Genomic DNA, 25,237 nt, shown 5'->3' on the forward strand with positions numbered 1-25,237 from the left:
ATTGCCCAAAGGGCTATTGGGAGTTAACCACATTGCTGGCCTGGAACTCCCTCCTGGGGCCTAGGGTCACATGTAGCTAGATCAGGTAAGGATGGCAGTTTCCTTCCCTAAAGGACATTAGTGAACCAGATGGATTTATTCAACAATCGACATTGGTTTCGTGGTCATCATTGGACTCTTAATTCCAGATTTTTATTGAATTCCAAACATCACATCTGCTGCAGTGGGATTTAAACTTGGGTATCCAGGACTATTCTGGATATCTGAATATAAGTAGATCAGTGAGTTGTTTTTAACGTTTAACATTTGGCCAGAGGATATTTGGTAGTTGTGTGTTCAGAGCAGCAGAATCTTGTAGATTTCTTCCTCTTGTAATTACCTGAAATGTCACATTTCGCTTAAAAAAGTCACAGGTGCCAATCTAGATTGCAGTGGTCTGATCTTGGGTCATAAGACATTTGATCTTCTGTTATTCTGTCATAGTTGGTCAGGAAAGTGATGTTAGCCAGGTTAGCAGGAATATTAGGAATAGGAATAAGCCATTCATATCCCTGACTCCATTCCATCATTCAATTAGATCACAGACCTTCTGCACCTTATGTGCATTGCATTCCATTTGCAGCTACACAGTGATCTTTCTACCTCAGTCTTACAAGTTGCAATTCTATCGTGATTCATAGACCTCTGGAAGACAGGTTTCTAAATTTCTTTTCTCCTTCACATGGAGAAGTGATTATTGATTTTGCTTCTGAATGCTGAGGGTTTTAAATTTACAATGTAACCTGTTTATTCCGGATGCCCCCTCACAAGCCTGTCGTTTTTCTGTCTCCACTCTAATGTTAAGAGTATTTTGTGATTGGCAAGTAGGATGACAACTCATGATGAGAGATTGCTCCCTGGGTCAATAGAGTTTCACAAAGTGTCTTCGATTGTAAGAGGAACAGTAACCTAAAACGTTTACACGGACGCATGATCAGCAATACCGTCAAAACATCAAGGCCTATTTGCCTATGGCTGTCTAATGCATATGGGAGTGAGCTTGTTTCCAATGTTTTTTCATAGACAAAGACTTTGCTGGATTTGCATTGATAAATGAGAAATCAATCTAGACAGTGAGTTACCAAAGAAAGCTGAACTTTGCTCCACAATAATCAGTACATTCAACAGAAAAGCAATGGATAAAGCAGGGAAAAATTATCTCTGGCCCATGATACAGGAGCAGCTCTATTCAAGGTCAGGATATTGATTCATGCTGACAATCAAAACTCCACAAAGCATCATAAAAAGCATTTGTGTTCATGCTCTACAACCAGACAACCAGGATATCTAATTGTACAGACTTATTTTTCAGGTACAAAGCCACTAGATTACAAGCTTCCAGACATTAGACATTCCTGAAGAGCTGGCTAACTTGTCAAATTTACAGCAGTGATAAATAGAAGTTAGATTGAACCGAATTTCACTGAGCTTATGCCTACTGGAAAAATAAAGGGGTTTGGGGGGAATAATACAGAGAACAGTCTGTGAGCCTGACACAACTTGGCAAAGCAGAAGTGAGTAGAGAGAGGGCTATGAAGGGAATGTATAAAACCAATATAAGAATGGAATTAAACTGACTAGATTCACGGTTGATAGCCATAAATCCATCAATTTTTACAACATGTAAAATCCCAACTTTGACACCTGGGTTGTAACAAAAACAGGAATTGTTGGTCAAATTCAGCATGTCTGGCAGCATGAGTGGAGAGAGAAACTGAGTTAAAGTTTCAGGCCCAGTGACCACAACCTGTTGGCTTTCACTATCGTTTCTCTTTTTATCCAACAGGTTTATTTGGAAGTACAAGCTTTTTAAGTGCTGTTCCTTCATCAGGTAGACTAGTGATGAAGCAGCAGTGTTCTGGAATTTCTACTTCCAAATAAACCTGTCGGACTATAACCTGGTGTTGTGTGACTTTTAACTTTGTCCACCCCAGTCCAACATTGGCACCACTACATTATATCTGTTTTAAATTCAGATTTCCTGCATCCATAGATCTTTGTTTTATTAACTTGATGAATGGATTGTACCTCCCTTCCCATAACCCAATTTCCAAACACTCAGTGTTATTCTGCCATGTTACTACTGATAATGCCTGTGACTGTTCTTGTTGAAGCAATTCAAAACCTTCTCAATGCCTGCTCTCTTCTCTGTAATCTTGTCCCAACTTCTGTGCTAAATGTTTGTTATCCCTCTGCAATATGCAATGATCTCTCCATCAATGAATCTGAGTGGCAAAACATACTCTGCTTAAAGACCTTTCTTGCTCATGACTTCATGCCTCACTCTCTAACTAGTAGGTTTTCATTTACCGTATAAAACCATGCAATGGTAAAACTTCATAAAAACACAGTTGTCAAATTCCAAAAACATGAGACCTCATTGTAACTGAGTTGTGGATAAAAGATCCCATCAGGAGTGGGCAAAATGGGGGAGAAGTGAGATGAAAGGTATATGGAGACTTAGGGAGATGTGGTTGGGTTCTCGGCTGGGAAGAAGCTCAGAGCAGAGCTCTGGAAGACAGGGTCAAAGAAGGACCGCACAAAAATTACAGGAAAAGCTCAGCACGTCTATCAGTATCTCTGGAGAGAAATCAGAGTTAACGTTTCAGATCGAATGGCCCTTCCTCAGAGAAGAATCTGGGTCCAGGGAGGCCAGGAATGAGGCCAAGGTGGGGATTGGATCAGATAATAAGGATATTGCTCACTTGGGAGCCAGGGGAACCCTGCACTCTTAGTAATGTCACTGCATATTACACCCTGTCCCAATGGATTCAATATTCATGTTGACAAACCTCTCCACCTCTACTCCAATAGAAACAATCTTTGTGAACCAATGAATGTGTTAAATGTTTTTATATCTTTTATCATCTCATTTTCTCTTTGCCTCATCTAGAATGGAACAGAAGAATGCATTAATAGAGTGAGATGAAGCGGTTGGAAGGATGTGCAAGCACAGATCCGTTGGACTGAACGGCCCCGTTCTGTACTGTTGGCTGGATGGAATTAAATGGAATATTCCAAGTCTAGCCGGGGGCTTGTAATATTCTGTCCCTGCTAATACCTAATTGAATCCACATCATGAGCCTGTTGTGGATTTATTTTTTTTTCTGTAGAATGGCAGATCCAAAACTGTGCAGAGAACCTAAGATTGCATTTGTCTCTTTGTACTGGGATGGCAGTCTGCCCTGGTGATAAACCTGGCTTTTAGTTTCGTCTGACAGCTGATGCTGCTACTGGTCTTTCAGGGTGGCACTGTGGTTCAGTGGTTAGCACTGCTGCCTCATAGCACCAGGGACCTGTGTTTAATTCCAGCCTCGGGTGACTGTCTGTGTGGAGTTTGCATATTCTCCCTGTGTCTGTGTGGGTTTTCTCCACATGATCCAGTTTCCTCTCACAGTCCAAAGATGTGTAGATGAGAGTGGAATGGCCATGCCCATAGGGTCCAGGGATGTGCAGTCTAGGTGGATCACCCATGGCAAATGTGGACTTATGGGGATGGGTCTAGATGGGATACTCCTCAGAGGGTCAATGTGGACTCGATAGGCTGAATGACCTGCCTCTACATTGTGGAGATTCCATGATTCTAGGCCTGGCGTGTCCATTTACATTCATCTCGACAGGTCTCCTGATTCTTTACTTTTCCCATGACCAACCTGTTTCGCCTCCCTTGTTTTAATAACTTTTTTGTCCTTTGATGCCCTCTGTCTTCCATCTTAAGGTTAATGCATTTCAAGCATGTAGTGTGGGTTTGTACAAGCCATAATTTAAACTTCTAAATTTCTTCTAATCTCGTGTACTTACCTGACTTAATTGAAAGATTGTTTTTAAAAGTCTGCTCACATCTCATCTACTGAATTCTTTTTATATATCTAATTGGCCACCTCTTCAAAAATCTCTGTTGAATTTGTCAAACATGATTAGCTTTGAACAAATCAATGCTGGCCACCCATGATTAACCTATGCATTTCTAAACGCTCGTTAATTTTCCTTGACTTATGGATTCTGAGCGTTTGAGTGCAAGTGATGTTTGACTAACTGGTTTATTGCACTTTATCCTTTTTTACGTTTTTGAATAAAACTGATCCATTGGACATTTTGATTTCTTTAGTCCTCCAGCACAGTTTGTATATCTGAGCCAGATTCAAGAGTGTTTGTTACCTTACCTTGTTTTGTTTGTCAACAGAGCAGATACTGTAAAGATTTTGTCATTAGGTTCAGCTTGAGATCTGTGCTTATATATTTCCAAACATGTTCCTTTTCAATAATTCTCTTTGATGATTCTTCTGCACCTTTTTTTCTGGTCTCCCTTCTGTCATTATTAGTAAAACTGATGCAAAATATTTATTTAATATTTGAGCCATTCCTTGTTCCTACCTAATCCCTTTCAACTTTTAGTGATGTTACTCAATTTTAGTATTGTCACCGTTTATATGCTCACAAAATTTCTCATTATTTGTCTTTCAAACATCAGCCATCATTTTCCTTTCAGCCTGTTGTTGTGATTGCTGCAGTGAGGGAAAATGGTTAAAAATAAATTTGAACTTCCAGTTAACAGCTGAAATGACGTGACAAGCTTGCACTTTTAACTGTAACAAAAGCCAAAAACAGTTGCTTGGCAGTGTACAACCAGAGTGCTTTGAAAAGAGAAATGAGTTGTGAAGCTGTTTGTCTTGCACTCATCAGGACAAATCCAACAATGCCAAATTTCAAACAATTACAACAATGTGTACAACAGGAGAAAAGGAAACTGTTTGTTTGGAAAAAAGTGCATCTACAAGCATCCATTCCCTCCACTACCAATGCTCAGTAGCAGCAGTGTGTACTATCCAGAAGGTGCACAGTAGAAATTCACCAATGATCCTTAGACAGGACCTTCCAAATCCACTACCATGTCCATCTTAAAGGTAAGGGGCAGAAGATACATCATCACCTGCAGATTCCTACCCCCCCCCTCCCCCGCCCCCAGCCACTCACATCCTGAGTTGGAAATATATCACCATTCCTTCATTGTTGCTGGGTCAAGAAGCTGAAACACCCTCCCTAAAGGCATTGTGAGTCAAGGTGAAGCAGTGGTTCAGGAAGACACTCACTACTTCATTTTGAAGGACAACGAGGATGGGCAATAAATGGGCCCAACAAGCCAGACCGACAATGCCCATATCCAGCCAATCAAGAAAAAGACAAATTGGCTGAGACGGAGGAACAGCAGTAGGCCATTCAGCCCTTCAAGCCTGTTACATCATTTATGTAGATCATGATGATCATCTGTATCAGTGCCACTTTCCCACACTGTCTCCATATACCTTGATATCAGCAGTCTCCAGAGGACGGTCAATTTCTGTCTTAAACTTGTTCAATGTCTGAGCTCCTGCAGCTCTCAGGGGTTGAGAATTCCAAAGGTCCACCATTCATTGAATGTAGAAATTTCATCTCATTTTAGTGTTACATGGCCTACACCTTGTCATGAGATTTTGTCCTCCAGCTTGTCTTATTATCATATTCATTAATTTTTTTTATTCTTGTATCTATTAGCACAAACTCAGGATTGTTGAGAAAATGTTGTCCCACTGGAGAATCATATTGAAACTGTTCTGAGTTTTTGCAAGGGTGTGTTTACATTCTGTGCTCTACCTATTACACACAACTGAAGGAGTCTGTTTTCTTTTCTCCACAGATACTGACAGACCTGCTGAGTTTGGCTGGTGTTTTCTGTATTTGTTTCAGATTTGCAGCATTTTGCCTTTATTGAAGGATTTTACTGGAAAAATCAGTGAAATGTAGGTACAGACCAGACGTTGCACCAGCACTGAATTTCAAACCTAACTTGTCTGATTTCATGGTAGGCCAAATGTCTTTTTGAACTGATCGCAGTGATCGGTAGGTAGCCTGGAAAAAAAAAGTATCTCAAAAGTCTGAGCAACGTGCAAAGATGTCTATTGCACACTGCTCTGATCCCATGGCAGTGGAGCAGCATTACCTAACAAGTCAGGTTGATCAGAACGGACCTATAGTGTTAATTGCTCTTCTCTCTGCAAGTGTTTCTAGACTTGATGAGAATTTCCAGCATCTTCTGTTTGCATTTTTAACTTTATAGGGTTTCCATTGCAACATTGTGTGACAGAACCTGAATATGACAACTGCATTGATATAGTAACAGAGAATACATTCTTAATGCGGAGATGCAATGATATTTCCATACCTTTTTTAAAGCTGGTTGAACATCAATATAGTCAGCAGACAAGCAAATTCTTCATGCAGTATAAATTTATTGCTCAGTATATATAGTATATGTCTGTGTCATTAAAAAAGAACAGCATTACATCTTGGGTAGAGAGAAAATGCACTTTATAGCGTGTCAACTTTGTATGCATTAACTCAAAATAAAGCAAAGAATAATTTAGTTTAATTTGTTATGCTGTCTCAGGGGAGTTACAGGGAGCAGTAGGTGGATCACATTTCACTGCATCAGTTTTGTCAGCATTCGTGGTGTGAAGCAGCAATGAGTATGTGTGTGTAAAGTAAGCTTCGGTGCTGGGCAAACCACTTTCACAGATTTTATTTCACCAATGTCCCTGGGGAACGCATCTGGGGAATCCTTGACACCAATTGGCTGCTTGAGTAGACTCCATAAGATGTTGTCAAGCAGCTCCCAAGGAGGAGTATTGATCTGAAGGTAATTGTGGGATATTCACAGTGAGGAATGCTATCATTTCTGAGAATAGCTCCTCTCTTGCAGTAAGCCAGTGGTTTGTACCTGTCTGTATCTGATATGTTTCTGTGAATGAAGGGAAATGTTTGCTGCATTGTCCAGAGATTAATAGGGAGGTGTGCTCTAACATAGCAGGTATGTTTCATTCAGTCAATGCATGCCTTTGATATGATGGTGTTAATTGTTGTGCTGATCAAGCCAGAGCTTTTAAACTCAAATAGAAAACTGTTCAAGGTTATCCAGCAGCTATTCGTCTGATGTTGATTTTAAATAAGACTTTCACAGTGAATATATGCTCCTCTTATTATACTGACAGTGTGATGTGATTCAGGTTGAGGGCACATTATTTTGCCTCTGTCTGGCCTCCGATTTTCTGCTGCTCTGTGTACTTGGGGATAGCAAATACTGTACCAGTTCCTTCGCTGCATTACTCCTGTGCTTCTCCGACAGTCACTGGAAGCTTGTCCAATTCACAGACGGGAGCAGCTTGTATAACCTTACATTGAGTGATAGTTTCAGGCTGCAATGCTCTTGAAAAGAATTTAAGATCTGGAGCAATATTTTTGTACCAGTAATGGGAAGCAGGAATAATTTAGCTTTATCCAGATCTCACCATCTGGTTGAGCATTAGAGGTGCATGAAGGGGAAATGTAATTTACCTTTCTGAAGGCATCTTACAGCTTCATGTAAAGACTGCTGAAAAGTCAACACATCTTCATTTGTTCATCACATCTGTCATTCTCATGTCCATTATTTTGTTACAAAGTTTTGCATGTTGCAGGATCTTAGGAAATAAATCTATTATTGTACAGACAAAACTGTATCTTTTTTCATAGAAATATTGGATTATGCCAGGCTCAAATATACAATATGCATCAAGTAATGTGCAGAACCTTCCCAGGCAATGAAACAAATGCAGAAAGGAAGTGTTGCTGAGTCTTTCCCCTTTGCCAAGATTCATTGCTTTAAAACTTAAATGTGTGGCCAAATCCTTGTGTTTAATATTATAGCTGCTGGAGGAACAATGTTTTAATGCACAAACTGAGTGCATCACTAGATGACAAGACAGGTGTCCATTGCTCATACAGTGAGTTCCTGTTTTTACCAAGGTTCAGAGAAAATGATCAGAGAGCAGGTCTTTCAAGACTGTTTTTCAGACCTCACAGTGGCTGACATTTGAACTGAATTGTTAAAGAGAGGTCACATCTCAATAATGATTCAGGGCTCACCTTTGCAGGATGGGTGTAGTGTGTCATTGGGAAAAGGACACACTATAAACCGGGGACAAGTGCAAGCAGAGGAATTTCACATGGATCAATTCAGTTGTTCTGCAGAACATGCTGTATTCATGCTGCCGAAAGAGTTAAACAATCTTTTTGCTTTCTTAAATATTTCCTTGATATTTTGATGAATAAATTGCTGGAAAACATTTTTTTGCGCTAATGAAGAATAGGTCTCTGATTCCTTTACTTCAATTTTAATAAGTTAAATATTGTTGTTAACAAAAGAAAGTGGCTTTTGCAGAGGGGAAGTAATAGAAAGTGCAGGAATTATCAGCAAGCATCAGATTATAGGGTACGTTCTTGAAACCGGCTAAGATCAAATTGCAGACAGATTCAACTGGTTCTCCTGCAATACCTGAGAGAGACATTGATGAGCTCTGTCTTACTCAGATCAAGACACAGTGCGAGTGTTTTGCACCATTTGCTCATTTACACTCGTCAAGCCATTGAAACAGAAAGGCCTGATCTATGACTGGGACATTCAGTGCACTTGCATCCTCGCACCTCCTTCAGTCAGGGCATAAATAGGTCATGACCTCTCCCAGGGGTTAATGGCCGAAACTCACAGGTCCCAGTCTCCTTTGCTTTTATGAGAATTGACGTGCTCTTGTGCGCAGTAAGTTTATACTGATGAGCTGCAAGCTGCTTTATTCCCAAAACCATGAGGGTGAAGATCCACTTTTTAGGGAGCAGACAACACAGGCTGTTAGGTTATCACCGGCTTCTTGGCAATTTTTGAGATTCCAGGAAAGCAGAACTCCCTGAAAAGTCTGCTCCATCAAGTGAAGATCCATAGTTGTTTGGCAACATTTCGTTTTTAAAAAATCAGCCTTGTTTTCATGGAGTCTCCCTAAATCCGTTAACTCTTCCAACCCTACAGGGTGCCAAGATTTCCAGGCTTCTCCAATTCTGATCGCTTGCGCATCTCTAATTACAGTCAGTTCTTCTATAACATGATCATCGCCTTCTTGTGCAACCCTGCATTGTAGATAAATTGTGCTGTGGCAACGACGCTTAAACTATTGGCACTCCAATTGCATTACAGCTAACACATGTTTTAAAAGTTCACGCCGTAGAAACAGTGACCCCAATTCATCAATCATGTTACAGTTAAAGAAACGGGCGTTATGACAGAATGACCTGTATAATGATTCCTGTTGCATTCCTGTCGAAATCTCCTTCACCTTTCCATGTCTCTCTCTCTCCTCTTTTGGAACTACCAATCTGACAAACATTTGGTGATGAGTTTTACTGTATTATTAAGTAACTTTGTGTCAAAGTTTGCTAGCTGGCCTTCAATTGAAGCACTTGAGATATTTCACCATTTGAAAGGTGCTATATAAAAGCAAGTTATTGTTTTATTAGCTGAGGCTGATGACACTGATATTCCAGATGGCAGGTTCGATCTCTCCCTCTCTGCCATGTGAGATTATTGGATTACAAATGAACTTACCAAATGTTCAAATCCAATTTTGTTTGATACTAACACTTGACTTTATGAGATCAAAGCAAATAACTGCAGATAAAAACAGAAAACATGAAGAAAAAAATCAACAGGTCTAGCATCTGTGAGAGGGGAGTGGAGTTAATGTTTCAGTTTGATTGTGTCTCTTCTCTAGAACCCTAAAGGTTTATTAGATGCCCTTCTAACAGTCAATGGGAAAATTGAGAAATAGGGCACAGTGTAGAAAAGATTCCAAGGTTGTGGAAAAATTCTGTCAAGTTATAAAAACAATAGCTCACTTACAGAAAAAGGTTGAGACCTTGAGGTTAACAATGGGAAGTGCATGGGAATCACAGAGAGTAGAGGTATTGTTTGGGCACCTGCAGGAGATAAGAGCTTAGAGCCTTAAGGTGAAAGATATTCGAACAAAGAATTTTGAGAAGAACATTGTGTAATGCAGTGATGCTCAGATACCAAAGTAACTGATTGAATAAAGAATGTCTGTGCCAAATTCAGGGCTTAAGTTATCGGACACATGGCAAATGTTACAACCAGATGAGACTTGGGTAACTTTTTTTCTATTTTCCTCCTCCACATTTGACAAAACAAGTCTTGAAATAAAAAAAAGTATACTGGATCGTCAGCTCAGCAAAGACTTGTTTGTGTGCCCTGTAATTAAATAAATTAAACAACCAGGTTTCTTAAGCACATAAGGAGCTGGTTTAATTTCTGAAATGCAAATGTTACATATAAATATGTCTTGCTTCCCACTAACATGCTCATGTGATAAACTTTGATAGATCAGTGGTTTGACCTCACCTGGTGTATTGTAGGCAATTCTGGGTGTCGTGCTATCAGAAGAATGGGAATGTTTGGAGCGACAACAGAAGAGGTTTATGAGGATGGATTTAGAGATGAACAACTTTGGTTGTGAGGATAGATTGGAGAAATTGAGACTGTTTCCTTGGAGACATGGTGATTAAGGGGTAATTTGATGAAAGCTTTCACAGTCATGAGGGGTCTGAACAGAGTAGAAAGGGAATAGAGGATTGGCTGACTGGCAGAAAGCAGAGAGTAGAGATTAAGGGGTCTTTTTCAGGATGGCAACCAGTGACTAGTGGAGTTCTGCAGGGTCAGTGTTGGGACCATAAATATTTAGTTTATACATTAATGATTTAGACAAAGAAACTGAGAGCATTGTTGTTAAGTTTTCAGATGACACAAAGATAGGTGAAGGGACAAGTACTGTTGAGGTAACATGGAGATGCAGAAGGATTCGGGCAGGTTAGGGGATTGGGCAAATAAGTGGCAGATGAAATACAATGTGGGAACATTGGTGTTTATGCATTTTGTCAGGAAATGTAGATTATTTAGAAATGTTTAGATTATTTTCTAAACAGAAAAGGTTCAGAAATCTGAAGCACAAAGTTCAGGATTCTCTTAAGCTTAACATGCAGTTAGGAAGGCAAAGTCATTTCAAGAGGTCTAGAATAGAAGAGCAGAGATGCACTGCTGAGGCTGTGCAATGCTCCGGTAAGACCACATCTGGAATATTGTCAGCAATTTTGGGCCTCATATTTAAGGAAGAATGTGAGAGTAAAAAGTGAGGTCTGCAGATGCTGGAGATCACAGTTGAAAATGTGTTGCTGGTGAAAGCACAGCAGGTAGGCAGCATCCAAGGAACAGGAAATTCGACGTTTCGGGCCAGAGCCCTTCATCAGGAACTTTCCTGATGAAGGGCTCTGGCCCGAAACGTCGAATTTCCTGTTCCTTGGATGCTGCCTAACCTGCTGTGCTTTAACCAGCAACACATTTTCAACCTTAAGGAAGAATGTGCCAGCGTCGGGGAATAGAGGAGGTTTACAGGAATGATACTGGAGATGAAGGGCTTGTTATACAGTAGAAGACGACTCTGGAGGTGTAACCTGATGGAGTTTAAAAGGATGAGAGGGGATCTAATTGAAACTTACAGGATACTGAGAGGCCTGGATAGAGTGGAAGTGGAGAAGATGTTTCTACTGGTAGGAGAGACTAGGACCCAGGGGCGCAGCCTCAGAGTGAAGAGATGACTGTTTAGATTAGATTAGATGAGATTCCCTACAGTGTGGAAGTAGGCCCTTCGGCCCAACAAGTCCACCCTGACCCTCTGAAGAGTAACCCACCTAGACCCATTTCCCTCTGACTAATGTACCTAACACTATGGGCAATTTAGCATGGCCAATTCACCTGACCTGCTCATCCTCGAAAAGAACTGAGAAATATCTTCAGCCAGAGGGTGGCAAATCTGTGGAACTTATTGTCACACAAGGCTCTGGAGGTCAAGTCATTGAGTGTATTTAAGACAGGGATAGATAGAGAGATAGATAGATTTTTGATTAGAAGGGGCATCAAGGGTTAGGGGGAGAAGGCAGGAGAATGGGATTAAGAAACATTTTAACTATGATTGAATGACTTAATTCAGCTCCTATATCATATGGTCCAACAGTGTCACCAGCAAAGAGATCAAGATTAAGAGGACACAGCTTTGTAGCATTTTGCGAAGGAAGTAAACGTGAGATGAGAAAAAGGCTTTTTCACTCGGCACGTGGTAAGGGTCTGGAATGGACTGCAAGGGAGGGTGCTGGAGGCAGGTGCCACTGAGGCATTTACAAAGGCATTACTTGAATAGAAACAACTTGCAGGGTTCCACAGAGATGGCAGGAGATTGGCACTAAATGGAAATACTCGACGTGCTGGTGCTGACATGATAAACTGAGTGCTCTTCTCCTGCACCATAACAACTTTGTGATTCTGAGAGTGATACATGTGTATTCAGATCACAAACATGCAGAAAAAGATAGAAATTTACAAAATATCAGAGACTACTTAGCCAAGTTAAAAATGCAGGTGAAATAAAAGAAAGTCAATTTAAAAACAGATATTAGTTATTTGGATGATTATTTCCAGGTTGAAGGAGTTGCTTTGTAAAAGTGACTGGTACATCACCTTCCCCTTCGGTTGCTCTTCCAAACTTGAAATCTTCCTTAAAACCATGTGTTTGGAGCAAGGAAGTTTTTCAATCAGAAACAGGTCTCACAGGTCTTACAAAAAAAAACTTAAAACCTGAAGGGATTAACTAATATCATGTGAAAAACTCCTCTCAGGTGAGCCCAATTGGGACATAGCGATAGTGTCCCTACCCATGGACTGGGAGGCCATGTGTAATAACACCTCTGAACAGGTTGATTAGGAAAAATAGGTTAAATAAAACATAAATAAAGGCCACGCCCATCGGATCTGTTCCTGTGAGGAGCTATCCAGCATTCTCTGCCTATCTTCTAAATTCTAACTAGAGGGAGTATAGTGCTGCAGTGATTGTTCTTACAATTACCAACATGAAGCTAAAGCAGTATTATGTTCCTAATCACAAGTTGAGCTTGGTGTGCCTATCTTTTCATTCAATTATGAGAAATGGGCATCACTGGCTGAGCTGTCATTTATTGCAGGTCCCTAGTTGCCCTGGAGAAGGTGGTGGGACCTGCTTCTTGAAACACTGCAATCCGTCCATGTGCTGAAGGTAGACCCACAATACCCTTGGGAAGGGAATTCCAGAATTTTGATTCAATGACGGTGAAAAAATGATGATATATTTCCAGGTCAGGACGGAGAGTGATTTGGTGGGAACCTGCAGGTGGTGATGTTCTATGTATGTGCTGACATTATCCTCTCAAACGGAGTTGCTGTCTGAGGATCTTTGGTGAATTTCTGATTGATATGGCTCAGAAAAATTGGTGACAATGAAAGTATCTAAGGAATTCCAGATGGTTCCAGTAAAAGCCAACATATACTGACTGCTGGCAATGTTGGTATTCAACATTACAATAATGAAATGGCAGAGTGGACTCGATGGGGCAAATGGCCTAATACTGCTTCTATGTCTTATGGATTTATTAAGATGTTTCAGAGAAAGGTCTCACTGTAATCATATGTTCTCCTCTGCTCAAACTGAAATTCCTGCAAAAAGTTGTATCACATGACCTTTTGCTCTTTTGGTCCTTCATTCCAAAGAATATAGAGACACTTCCCACATTCCCTTTTATCATTGATTCATAGGCAAAGGTGGTTATTTCTAATGCTCTAGCCATGATACCTGAATGACCCATCCTCCATTTCAATGTACTCAGAAGAAGTTATTTACATGCTCAGGGTATCATTGTCTCTGCAGGGATCTCTGTAGACATTGAATATGACCTCAGCATGCACAAATGTGCAGTTACTTTCAGGCTGTGTTCTTTGTTTAGTCAAAGCACCTTTTTGAAAAATCCCTAAAAATGAACAATTCTTTATACTACATCATCATAACATTAGTTAATTGAATAAAAACCAGTACAAATGACAGCTTCCCCCTGCCATCCATTTATTGAGGATGTCTGAAATATAGAAACAAATTCCAAGACACAAGACAAGGAGGGAAGGAAGGAGAGAGAGATGGAGAAAGCTTTGAGAATGAAAAGACCAAAGTTGTGAGATATACCATGTTCGCAGGTAAAGGGGCGTCTGGAAAATGGGAAGCCTTCAGAAATGAGATAACAAGAATCCAGAGAAAATATATTCCTGTCAAGGTGAAAGAGAAGGCTGGTAGGTATTGGAAATGCTGGATGACTGAAGAAATTGAGGGTTTGTTTAAGAAAAAGAAGGAAGCATATGTCAGGTATAGACAGGATAGATCGAGTGAATCCTCAGAAGAGTATAAAGAAAGTAGGAGTATACTTAAGAGGGAAATCAGGAGGGCAAAAAGGGACATGAGATAGCATTGGCAAATAGAATTATGGAGAATCCAAAGGGTTTCTACAGATATATTAAGGACAAAAGGGTAACTAGGGAGAGAATATTGCACCTCAAAGATCAGCAAGGCGGCCTTTGTGTGGAGCCACAGAAAATAGGAGAGATACTAAACGAATATTTTGCATCAGTATTTACTGTGGAAAAGGATATGGAAGATATAGACTGTAGGGAAATAGATGGTGACACCTTACAAAATGTCCAGACTGCAGAGGAGGAAATGCTGGATGTCTTGAAACTGTTAAAGGTGGATAAATCCCCAGGACCAGATCAGGTGTACCCGAGATTGCTGGGCCTCTTACTGTGATATTTGTATCATTGATAGTCACAGGTGAGGTGCCAGAAGACTGGAGGTTGGCAAACGTGGTGCCACTGTTTAAGAATGACAGTAAGGACAAGCCAGGGAACTATAGACCGGTGAGCCTGACCTCGGTGGTGGGCAAGTTGTTGGAGGAAATCCTGAGGGACAGGATGTACATGTAGTTGGAAAGGCAAGGACTGATTAGGGATAGTCAACATGGCTTTGTGCGTAGGAAATCATGTCTCACAAACTTGATTGAGTTTTTTGAAGAAGTAACAAAGAATATTAATGAAGGCAGAGCAGTAGATGTGATCTATATGGACTTCAGTAAGGCATTCAACAAGGTTCCCCATGGGAGACTGATTAGCAAGGTTAGATCTCATGGAATACAGGGAGAACTAGTCATTTGGATATAGAACTGGCTCAAAGATAGAAGACAGAAGGTGGTGGTGAGGGTTGTTTTTCAGACTGGAGGCCTATGACCAGTGGAGTGCCACAAGGATTGGTGCCGGGCCGTCTACGTTTTGTCATTTACATAAATGATTTGAATGCGAACATAAGAGGTACAATTAGTAAGTTTGCAGATGACACCAAAATTGGAGGTGTAGTGGACAACGAAGAGGGTTACCTCAGATTACAACAGGATCTTGACCAGATGGGCCAATGTGGTGAGAAGTGGCAGATGGAGTTTAATTCAGATAAATGCGAGGTACATGCAAGCATGTGGATGAGGGTAGAGCAGTGGATGTATTGTACATGGATTTTAGTAAGGCATTTGATAAGGTTCCCCATGGTAGGCTTATGCAGATATTCAGGAGGCATGGGATAGTGGGAAATTTGGCCAGTTGGATACAGAACTGGCTAACGGGTCGAAGTCAGAGAGTGGTGGTAGATGGTACATATTCAGCCTGGAGCCCAGTTACAAGTGGAGTTCCGCAGGGATCAGTTCTGGATCCTCTGCTGTTTGTAATTTTTATTCATGACTTGGAAGAGGGAGTCGAAGGGTGGGTCAGTAAATTTGCAGACGATACGAAGATTGGTGGAGTTGTGGATAGTGAGGAGGGCTGTTGTCGGCTGCAAAGGGACTTAGATATAATGCAGAGCTGGGCTGAGGAGAGGCAGATGGAGTTCAACCCTGTCAAGTATGAGGTTGTCCATTTTGGAAGGACAAATAAGAATGCAGAATACAGAGTTAATGGTAGGGTTCTTAGTAAGGTGGAGGAGCAGAGGGATCTTGGGGTCTATGTTCATAGATCTTTGAAAGTTGCCACTCAGGTGGATAGAGCTTGTAAGAAGGCCTATGGTGTATTAGCGTTCATTAGCAGAGGGATTGAATTCAAGAGTCGTGAGGTGATGTTGCAGCTGTACAGGACCTTGGTAAGGTCACATTTGGAGTACTGTGTGCAGTTCTGGTCGCCTCATTTTAGCAAAGATGTGAAAGCTTTGGAGAGGGTGCAGAGGAGATTTACCAGGATGTTGCCTGGAATGGAGAATAGGTCGTACGAGGATAGGTTGAGAGTGCTAGGCCTTTTCTCATTGGAACGGAGAAGGACGAGGGGTGACTTGATAGAGGTTTATATGATGATCAGGGGAATAGATAGAGTAGACAGTCAGAGACTTTTTCCCCGGGTACAACAGAGTGTTACAAGAGGACATAAATTTAAGGTGAAGGGTGGAAGGTATGGGGAGATGTCAGGGGTAGGTTCTTTACCCAGAGAGTGGTGGGGGCATGGAATGCGCTGCCTGTGAGAGTGGCAGAGTCAGAATCATTAGTGACCTTTAAGCAGCAATTGGATAGGTACATGGATAGGTTCTTAAGCTAGGACAAATGTTCGGTACAACATTGTGGGCCGACGGGCCTGTTCTGTGCAGTATTGTTCTATGTTCTATGTACTGCATTTTGGGAAAGCAAATCTTAGCAGGACTTATACACTTAATGGTAAGGTCCTCGGGGGTGTTGCTGAACAAAGAGACCTTGGAGTGCAGATTCATAGCTCCTTGAAATTGGAGTTGCAGGTAGATAGGATAGTGAAGAAGGTGTTTGGTATGCTTTCCTTTATTGGTCAGAGTATTGAATACAGGAGTTGGCGGGTCGTGTTGCAACTGTACAGGACATTGGTTAGGCCACTGTTAGAATATTGTGTGCAATTCTGGTCTCCTTCCTATCGGAAAGATGTTGTGAAACTTGAAAATGTTCAGAAAAGATTTACAAGGATGTTGCCAGGGTTGGAGGATCTAAGCTACAGGGTGAGGCTGAACAGGCTGGGGCTATTTTCCCTGGAGCGTCGGAGGCTGAGGGGTGACCTTATAGAGGTTTACAAAATTATGAGGGGCATAGATAGGATAAATAGATAAAGTCTTTTCCCTGGGGTCAGGGTCTCCAGAACTAGAGGGGATAGGTTTAGGGTGAGAGTGAAAGATATAAAAGAGACCTAAGGGCAACTTTTTCACGCAGAGGGTGGTACGTGTATGGAATGAGCTGCCAGAGGATGTGGTGGAGGCTGGTACAATTACAACATTTAAGAGGCATTTGGATGGGTATATAAATAGGAAGGGTTTGGAGGGATATGGGCTGGGTGCTGGCAGGTGGGACTAGATTGGGATGGGATTTCTGGTCGGCATGGATGGGTTGGACCGAAGGGTCGGTTTCCATGTTGTACATTTCTATGACTCTATGACTCTATCTGCTCTACTCTCTATTTTTCGGGTAGTATAAACTGTGTTAAACTAAAAACCACTGCTTGAACCCATTCCGATAGTTTATCTGAAAAAAAATTTGGGCTGACTGTGTCTCAATAAAGGTGATTCATAGTGAAACTGCTGCCAATTCTGTTCCTGCTCTGATGACAGAGTAAACCTCCCCTAAAATCTGACACCTGATCACAGAAAAACATAAGAACTAGGAGCAGGAATAGGCCATCTAGCCCTTCAAACCTGCTGTCCCATTCAATAAAGTCACAGCTGATCTTTTCACGGCCTCAGCTCCACTTACCCACCCTCTCACTGTCACCCTTAATTCTTTCACAGTTCAAAAAATTATCTATCTTAGCTTTAAAATCATTTACTGAGGAAGCCTAAACTACTTCCCTGGGCAGGGAATTCCACAGATTCACAACCCTCCGGGTGAAGAAGTTCCTTCTTAATTCAGTCCTAAATCTGCTCCCCCTAATTTTGAGGCTATGGCCTTTTGTCCTAGTTTCACCTGCCAGTGGAAATATACTCACTACTTCTTTCTTATCTATTTCTTTCATAATTTTATATGTTGCTATAAGATCCCCTGCCCCATTCTTTTAAATTCCTATGACTATAGTCCTCGTCTAATTCTGAGCATTCATCTGTCAGATATTTGTAAATCAGGGATGTCCTGAATGAGAAATCGAGCTAGAAATTTAGAAACAGACAGAGTAAGTGTTCCGACAGAAATGTAAAAAGGAAAAGAGGAAAACATTAACCCTATAGAAAATTAATCTGGGAATTGTCAATGAAAAATACTGAGATGGCACATAATTGAAGATCTTTTTTTCATTGGCCCTCACAATTGAGGATATAAGTAGCATCCCAGGAACATTCCCAGAAACAAGGAAACTGAAACTCAGAAAAATTATCATCACTAGGAGAACGGGACTGGACAAGACATTGGACTTGTAGGCTTCATTCTAGTTTTAAAAAGAAGTGGACGGCAAAATATTGATGTGTTGGTTCTAATTCTAAGCTTTGTGCTATAACACATGTACAAGGTGGCTGAGATAGAGTAGGCTCGGGGGCGGGGAGTTTGGCAGTTGGTGGTATCATGGCTCAGTGTAGTCCGGAGCATGGCAGCAGTTGGGGGGGGGGGGGGGGGGGGGAAGGGGGGCTGGATCAGAACTCTGATGGTCAGAGGTTGAACCCAACACAGTGATGGGGGAGGTCCTTCAGCACCTGAGGTGACAGCGAGAGCAGCCTAATGTCTCCTGGAGAGTGGGCCAAAAGGTGGGGGAGGGGAGATCAAACCCTTGTAGGTCATGCAGGCCCAGTGTGGCTAAGCTTTTGAAAGTTTAACCTTATTTATTTATGTTTCTACTTAATACTAACAAGAATTGTAATGTTTCACTTTTAATCTGTTTCTTTATTTTTCTACTTTGTCCTAAGACTTTGTATCTTGGTACCTGTTGTATCTCAGATCTTTTACCTTGGTACCTATTGTACCTCAGATGATGCAAGGAATGGTGACATTGTCTGCTTATCACTATTCTACTGTATCCCTGTACCTGAGAGTAAAACCTAATTCTAATTCTAATTTTCTTAAATTTCCTAAATTTGGAGAAATTTCTGTCCGATTGAAAGATAGCAAATGTAACTCCCTAACTCAAAATGGAAGAGAGACAGAAAGCAAGAAACCACAGGACAGTTAATTAAAGATCTGTCATAGGGAACATGTTGGAAACTACTCTTAAAGATATTTATGGCAGGAAACTTAGAAAAGTTTCAGGGAATCAGACAATCAACTTGGTTTTGTGAAATAAAAATCATATTTAGTCAATTTATTCAAGTTATTCAAGGAAGCAACATGTGCTGTGGATGAAGGCTAACTAGTGTACATAGGTATTAAGATTTCAGAAGGCATTTGATAAGGTGTCGCATTAATGGTTACTGCAGAATATGGTGTAGGAGGTAATATTTTAATGTGGGTAGAAGATTGGCTGGATAACACAAAGCAGAAAGTAGGCATAAATGAGTCATTTTCCTGGCTGGCAAGATACAACAAGTTGTGTGCCACAGGTATCACTGCTGGCCCTCAACTTTTGATAATTTATATAAATGACTCAGATGAATGGACTGAATTACAGTTGCTGGATTTACAGATGACACAAAGATAAATGGGAAAGTAAGATGTAAAGTAGATATATGTAGGCTGCAGAGAGATACATCTGCATGTCGTTTAAGTGAGTGGGCAATGATCTGGCAAAAGGAATATTATGTGGGAAAATGTAAAATTAGTCACTTTGGCAGGATGAATAAAAGAGAAGCATATTATCGAAATGATGAGAGATTGCAGAGCTCTGAGAAACAGAGGGACTTGGGTTTGCGAGTACAAGAATTGGAAAGTAGGCAGCTGCAGCAGCAATTAGGGAAGTTAATGGAATGTTGCTGTTTATTGTGAGATTAATATAACATAGTGAATACAAGTATGAACAGCTTCAAAAACAACTTCTTCCCCACTGTTATCAGTCATTTGATTTGACCTCTTTAATGTTAATGTTGATCTAATTGAAACTTACAGGATACTGAAAGGCCTGGATAGAATGGACATCGGGAAGATATTTCCATTAGCAGGAGAGCCTAAGATCGGAGGGCATAGACTTAGCGTAAAGGGAAGACCCTTTAGAACTGAAAACCTTCTTCAGCCAGAGAGTGGTGAATCTATGGAATTCATTGCCTCAGAAGGCTGTGGAGGCCAGGTCACTGAGTGTATTTAAGATAGAGATTGATAGGTGCTTGATTGTTAAGGGGATCAAAAGTTATGGGGAGAAGGCGGGTAAATGGGTTTGAGAAACTTATCCTCCATGATTGAATGGTAGAGCAGAGTCGATGGGCCAAATGACCTAATTTCTGCTCCAATGCCTTACAGTTTTATATGGACTCTCTCTGCACCTTCTCTGTGGCTCTAACATTGTATCCTGAGCTCTGTTCTGTTATTCTGATGCACTTGTACAGTACCACCTGCCTGTAAAGCATGTAAGACAACACTTTACACTGTGCCTCGGTACATATGACAGTAATAAAATCAAAGCAAATCAAATCAATTGGATATAAAAGTCAGGAAGTTATTGTTCAGTTATAAAGGTCATATTTGAGACCATATCTGGAGTCCTAAGCATGGTACTGTTCTCTTTGTTAAACAAAGGATGTAAAAGCACTAGAAACAATTTAGACATGGTTTACTTGGCACACATCTGGAATGGGCAAGTTATTTAATCAGAAAAGGTTGATCAATCTCAGCTTTAATACACTGGATTTAAAGAGTAAGAGGTGACTTGATAGAAACATGCTGTGGGCTCTCAACAAGGTGAATGTGAAAAGATTATTTTCTCTTGGGAGAGGAACTAAAACCAAGGGTCACTGTTTGAGAATCATGGCTCATCCATTTAAAACAGATGAAGAGAAATCTCTCCAGGAATCTTTTGAATGCTCTTCCTTTAAAGGAGTTGAAAGCAGAGACTTTGTGTGTCATTAAGGTAAAGGTAGTTTTATTCTTGATGGGAGCAGTGAAAAAATTTAAAAGGCAGACTGAAATATGAAATTTTTGGACCAGGCTTGGCTTGGAGGGTTGGGTTGAAGTTATCTTGGGGGTTGGGAGATGTGATTGGAGGGTTGGGTTGGAGGAGTGGTTGGTTTGGGTTGGAGGTGTGATTGGGAGTTTGGTTGGAGATGTGATTGAGGAGTTGGTTGGAGCTGTGATTGGGGGTTGGGTTGGAGGTGTGATGGAGAGTTGTTTGGTGCTGAAAATGTGTTGCTGGTTAAAGCACAGCAGGTTAGGCAGCATCCAAGGAACAGGAAATTCGACGTTTCGGGCCAGAGCCCTTCATCAGGAATGTTGCTGGTTAAAGCACAGCAGGTTTGGTGTTTGGTGGTTTGGGTTGGAGGGTTGAGTTGGAGCTTTTGACTGGAGATGTGGCTGGGGATGCTGCTGCCGAAGGAGGGCTTTCAAATGATGAAAGTTTTGTTTGGGTCAGCATAACAAAACCCTTTTTGGTTTAAGACTTCTCCATCATGAATCTAAATGCTTTACTGCTGCCATTGACTGACTCATCTCTCTCCTTCTCACTGGGTGTGAGATGTCTGCACGTACACTCTCTGAGGCTGCTTCCACTTCCCCTGCCTCACCCCTTTACCAGGTAACCACTCTCCCTGGTCTCGAACATTCCCGCTTCCTCCTTATTCCATGATAAGATTCCATCACATGACCATGTGAACTAGTACAGGTACTCCTTCTAGAACGTGATAGTTGTGTTCTTAAATAACCCCGCATTATGGAAAAATCATGCGTGAGAAACAGTGCTTAAAATGTTGCCGATGTAATCACTGTGACACGTTTTTAAAGTTCGTGCTAGTTCGTCAATCACGTTGCAGCGAATTCACGTTAATGAAACACACGTCTAGCAGAACGACCTATATGTAGAAAATCGTAACAGAAGCAGGCCATTGGCTTCTCAAGCTAGGTTTGGCAGTTTACAAGATTGGGTCTGATCAGCTCTACATTTCTGCCAACCCTCAATAACCTTTCACCTCCTTTATAACTGAGAATGTATCCAACTCAGCCTTAAATATAATCATAAATTGTGCTTTCACCACCTTCTAAGGCAGAGTTGTAAAATCACATGAACTTTGGGAGACAAAAGGTAATCTCGTTATCTCTGTCGTAAATGGGTGATCCTTTAATTCTGAACAGTGAGCCCAGGTGGATACATCCTGTCTACATCTATGCTGTCATGACTCCTCAGGATCTGATATCATTCCTTCAGAGCTGTAACACTCTTAACTCTGCTCTGTCTCCACAGGGGTGAAAGTGAGGACTGCAGATGTAGAGATTAGAGTCGAGAGTGTGGTGCTGGAAAAGCACAGCAGGTCAGGCAGCATCTGAGGAGCAGGAGAATCGACGTTTCGGGCAAAAGCCCTTCATCAGGAATCATTCTGATGAAGGGCTTTTACCCTAAACATTGATTCTTCTGCTCCTCGGATGTCCTCTCTCCACAGCTGCTGCCAGACCTGCTGCATTTTTTCGTGCAATTTCTGATTTTGTAATATTCATTGTTTACACTTAAATACTACAGGTAACTGAATATAATATCAAGTCTATCGATGTAAGCCCTGCTTTTTATCTCTTTCTTGGGAGGAAGAATTTTGCACCCAGGATAGGGGACAGGAGGATGCTAGATCAACAGGAAGACAGAACAATACACCAGGACAGAAGCCTGTGAAGAAAGATGTCTTCCTGCCACCTTGGAGGTTTCTGATAGGTGACTGAATGTGAAAACCATGCAGCTTGACAACAGCATGGTAACAGAGCTAGTGAAGGAGCAAATCATTGGTTATTTTTACAGAGGCTTTCAGATAGGTCCAGGAGTTGAAACTAGGGAACAGAGATTCCCAGTCATGTTACTGAAAAGGGAACAGGAGCTGAGAAATATTGACGGGAGTTGTCAGCCGCTGTGTACAGCAATGTTGTTGAAGTGGGTGGAGCAGAGAGAGTAACTGAAGTTCAGCAGGAATGAGCTGAACGTTGAACAAACCGGACAGATACCTCAAAGGCATAACAATGAGTGGGTTTCTCCAAGGTGTAGGTTATGCAGAATACAAGGGATAAGAGGTGTTAAAAGTGAGTAAAAAATGAGGTCTGCAGATGCTGGAGATCACAGCTGCAAATGTGTTGCTGGTCAAAGCACAGCAGGCCAGGCAGCATCTCAGGAATAGAGAATTCGACGTTTCGAGCATAAGCCCTTGAGCACTATAAGGTACAAGGGGTCTCCTGCCCGAGAGCAGCTGCCATTGTAGGTCTCTGTTTTAGACTGTTTTTTATTTATTCACTTATTGCATGGCCCTGATTATCATGGGGAAAGTGGTGAGGAACTGCCTTCCTGCTGCAGTTCATGGTGCTGGAGGTCACTAGGCCCCAGATGTTAGTGAGCAGGATTTGTCGAGTCATTAGGGCTGTTTTTGCTGCTGAAGTTTCCAGTGCCTAGGTTGATATCAAATGGTCCGCCCAGGTTCATTTCTTTGTTGAGGCTTCACAGCGATTAATACATCTGAGTGGCTTGTCAGGCCATTCCTGAGGGCAGGTGAGTGCCAGCTATATATTGGTGTGGGTCTGAAGACCCAGGTAAGGATGGTAGCTTCCTTCCCTCGAGCAGTGATAGTAAACCAGACGGGATTTTTCAACAATCCACAGTGATGACCATTAGACTTTTAATTCCAGAAATTTACTGAATTCAATCTCCTCCAACTGCCATGAAATTGTGCTCCCAAAACCTTTCCCAAGTGTCTGGATTAACTGTCTCGTGATAATACCGCAGGGTCCTGCCTCTGTTTGAGTAGACCATTACTTCACTTCAAATATCACTCATAACTTTTCTAGTGTCAGATGTGTTCTTTGCCAGTTGTCAGCCCCCATACAACTGTAGGGTGGCACAGTGGTTAGCACTGCTGCTTCACAGTGCCAGAGACCCGGGTTCAATTCCCGCCTCAGGCGACTCTCTGTGTGGAGTTTGCACATTCTCCCCATGTCTGCGTGGGTTTCCTCCCACATACCAAAAATGTGCAGGTTAAGTGAATTGGCCATGCTAAATTGCCTGTAGTGTTAGGTGAAGGGGTAAATGTAGGAGAATGTTTCTGGGTGCGTTACGCTTCGGAGGGTTGGTGTGGACTTGTTGGCCCAAAGGGCCTGTTTCTACACTGTAAGTAATCTAATACAATTGGCTGTTATCCTGACTCCCTCAGTTAGCCTCCCTTTCATCATCCTCTGCCAGCCCCCACAATAATATCCCCTGCTTTGCATCTTGATATCATCATTTCCTCTTTGCTGACAATACTTCACCCTTACACCTCAACGTAAAAGTATCTGGTGTATCTGTGCTTAGAATAAGAACAATGACTGCTCACCATGATCCTACACCAGGTTGCCTTTTCCTTAACCCCTGTTTTTATTATTCATGGTTGTTCACAGCACTTGAAAGCCATTTATTCAAACTGAGGACTTAAAGTAAATCCTGAGATTCAAGAAAAGTGCTGTTGAGTATTGTGCACATCTTTTAGAATAATTGTCAGGAAGGAACAAGGTGGAGATTGCAGATAAATAGCCTGTCTATTTCAATACAATGTACTTTCCACAGCTATCACATCACGCAATACCTAACTGTGTTCAATCTACTTACATACACTCTGAAAGGTAATTGAAATAAAACGTAACACTGCAAAGGTTACCCCAGTATAAATGGTCTGGATCATTTGCAATACATAGTTAAATTCTGCCCGTTTCACTACAAACTACAACAGAGGAGCAAAATTTCACGTCATAATGTCCTACAATATGAATGTATTAAGCTACAATTCCCTCCACTTAAATCTGACTTCAATTCAAAGAGCAGATTAAATTCATTACAAACAAATGAAAAAAAATACTCTTGAGGTAATTGCTTACTGGGGGGACAATTGCACAGTTGCTGCAGCAATTTCAGGTTTTTGCTGAGCTCACACACATCTTTCCCACTGAGAACAGTAGCACGTTCTGGAAATTGTGAGCAGTTCAAGTGACTCCAGTGAAAATAGATAGCTCCTGTTGTGTGCCTGAGTCCCACACACTGCAGGTGAAGAAGGTGCCAAGCTGTCCTGCTGAGCAGCATCTGCCTAGTCCTCCTTCATACCACAGCTTGCTCCTCTATACCTCTGTCCTTTGATTCACCCAAAGTGCTAATTAAATCCGATAGGTGTATAGTTAGTGAGCAGTTGACAGGGGATCACTGGGACATACTATCTACAGAATGCAATGCAGCAATTCACCAAGGCGTTTTAATGGGAAAAATTCATGTAGGACAAGGGGCAGTGCGTACTTGAAACAATGTCAGCTATCATCGCCCCACAAAGCCACACTCCCTTTGATTTAGACA

The 25,237-nt window shown here is 41.5% G+C and overlaps 1 protein-coding gene across 1 annotated transcript in view; it reads left to right on the plus strand.

Moving 5' to 3' along the window:
- The first annotated feature begins 6,539 nt into the window (after positions 1-6,539).
- LOC132832348 (cadherin-12-like) overlaps positions 6,540-25,237 on the plus strand; it is a 649,932-nt gene continuing 631,234 nt past the window's right edge. The window contains exon 1 of the mRNA XM_060850281.1: positions 6,540-6,712. The gene's annotated coding sequence lies outside the window, so the exon portion shown is untranslated. The remainder of the gene's footprint in view (positions 6,713-25,237) is intronic.

This window comes from Hemiscyllium ocellatum, chromosome 34, assembly GCF_020745735.1.
Source record: "Hemiscyllium ocellatum isolate sHemOce1 chromosome 34, sHemOce1.pat.X.cur, whole genome shotgun sequence".
Classification (NCBI taxonomy): domain Eukaryota; kingdom Metazoa; phylum Chordata; class Chondrichthyes; order Orectolobiformes; family Hemiscylliidae; genus Hemiscyllium; species Hemiscyllium ocellatum.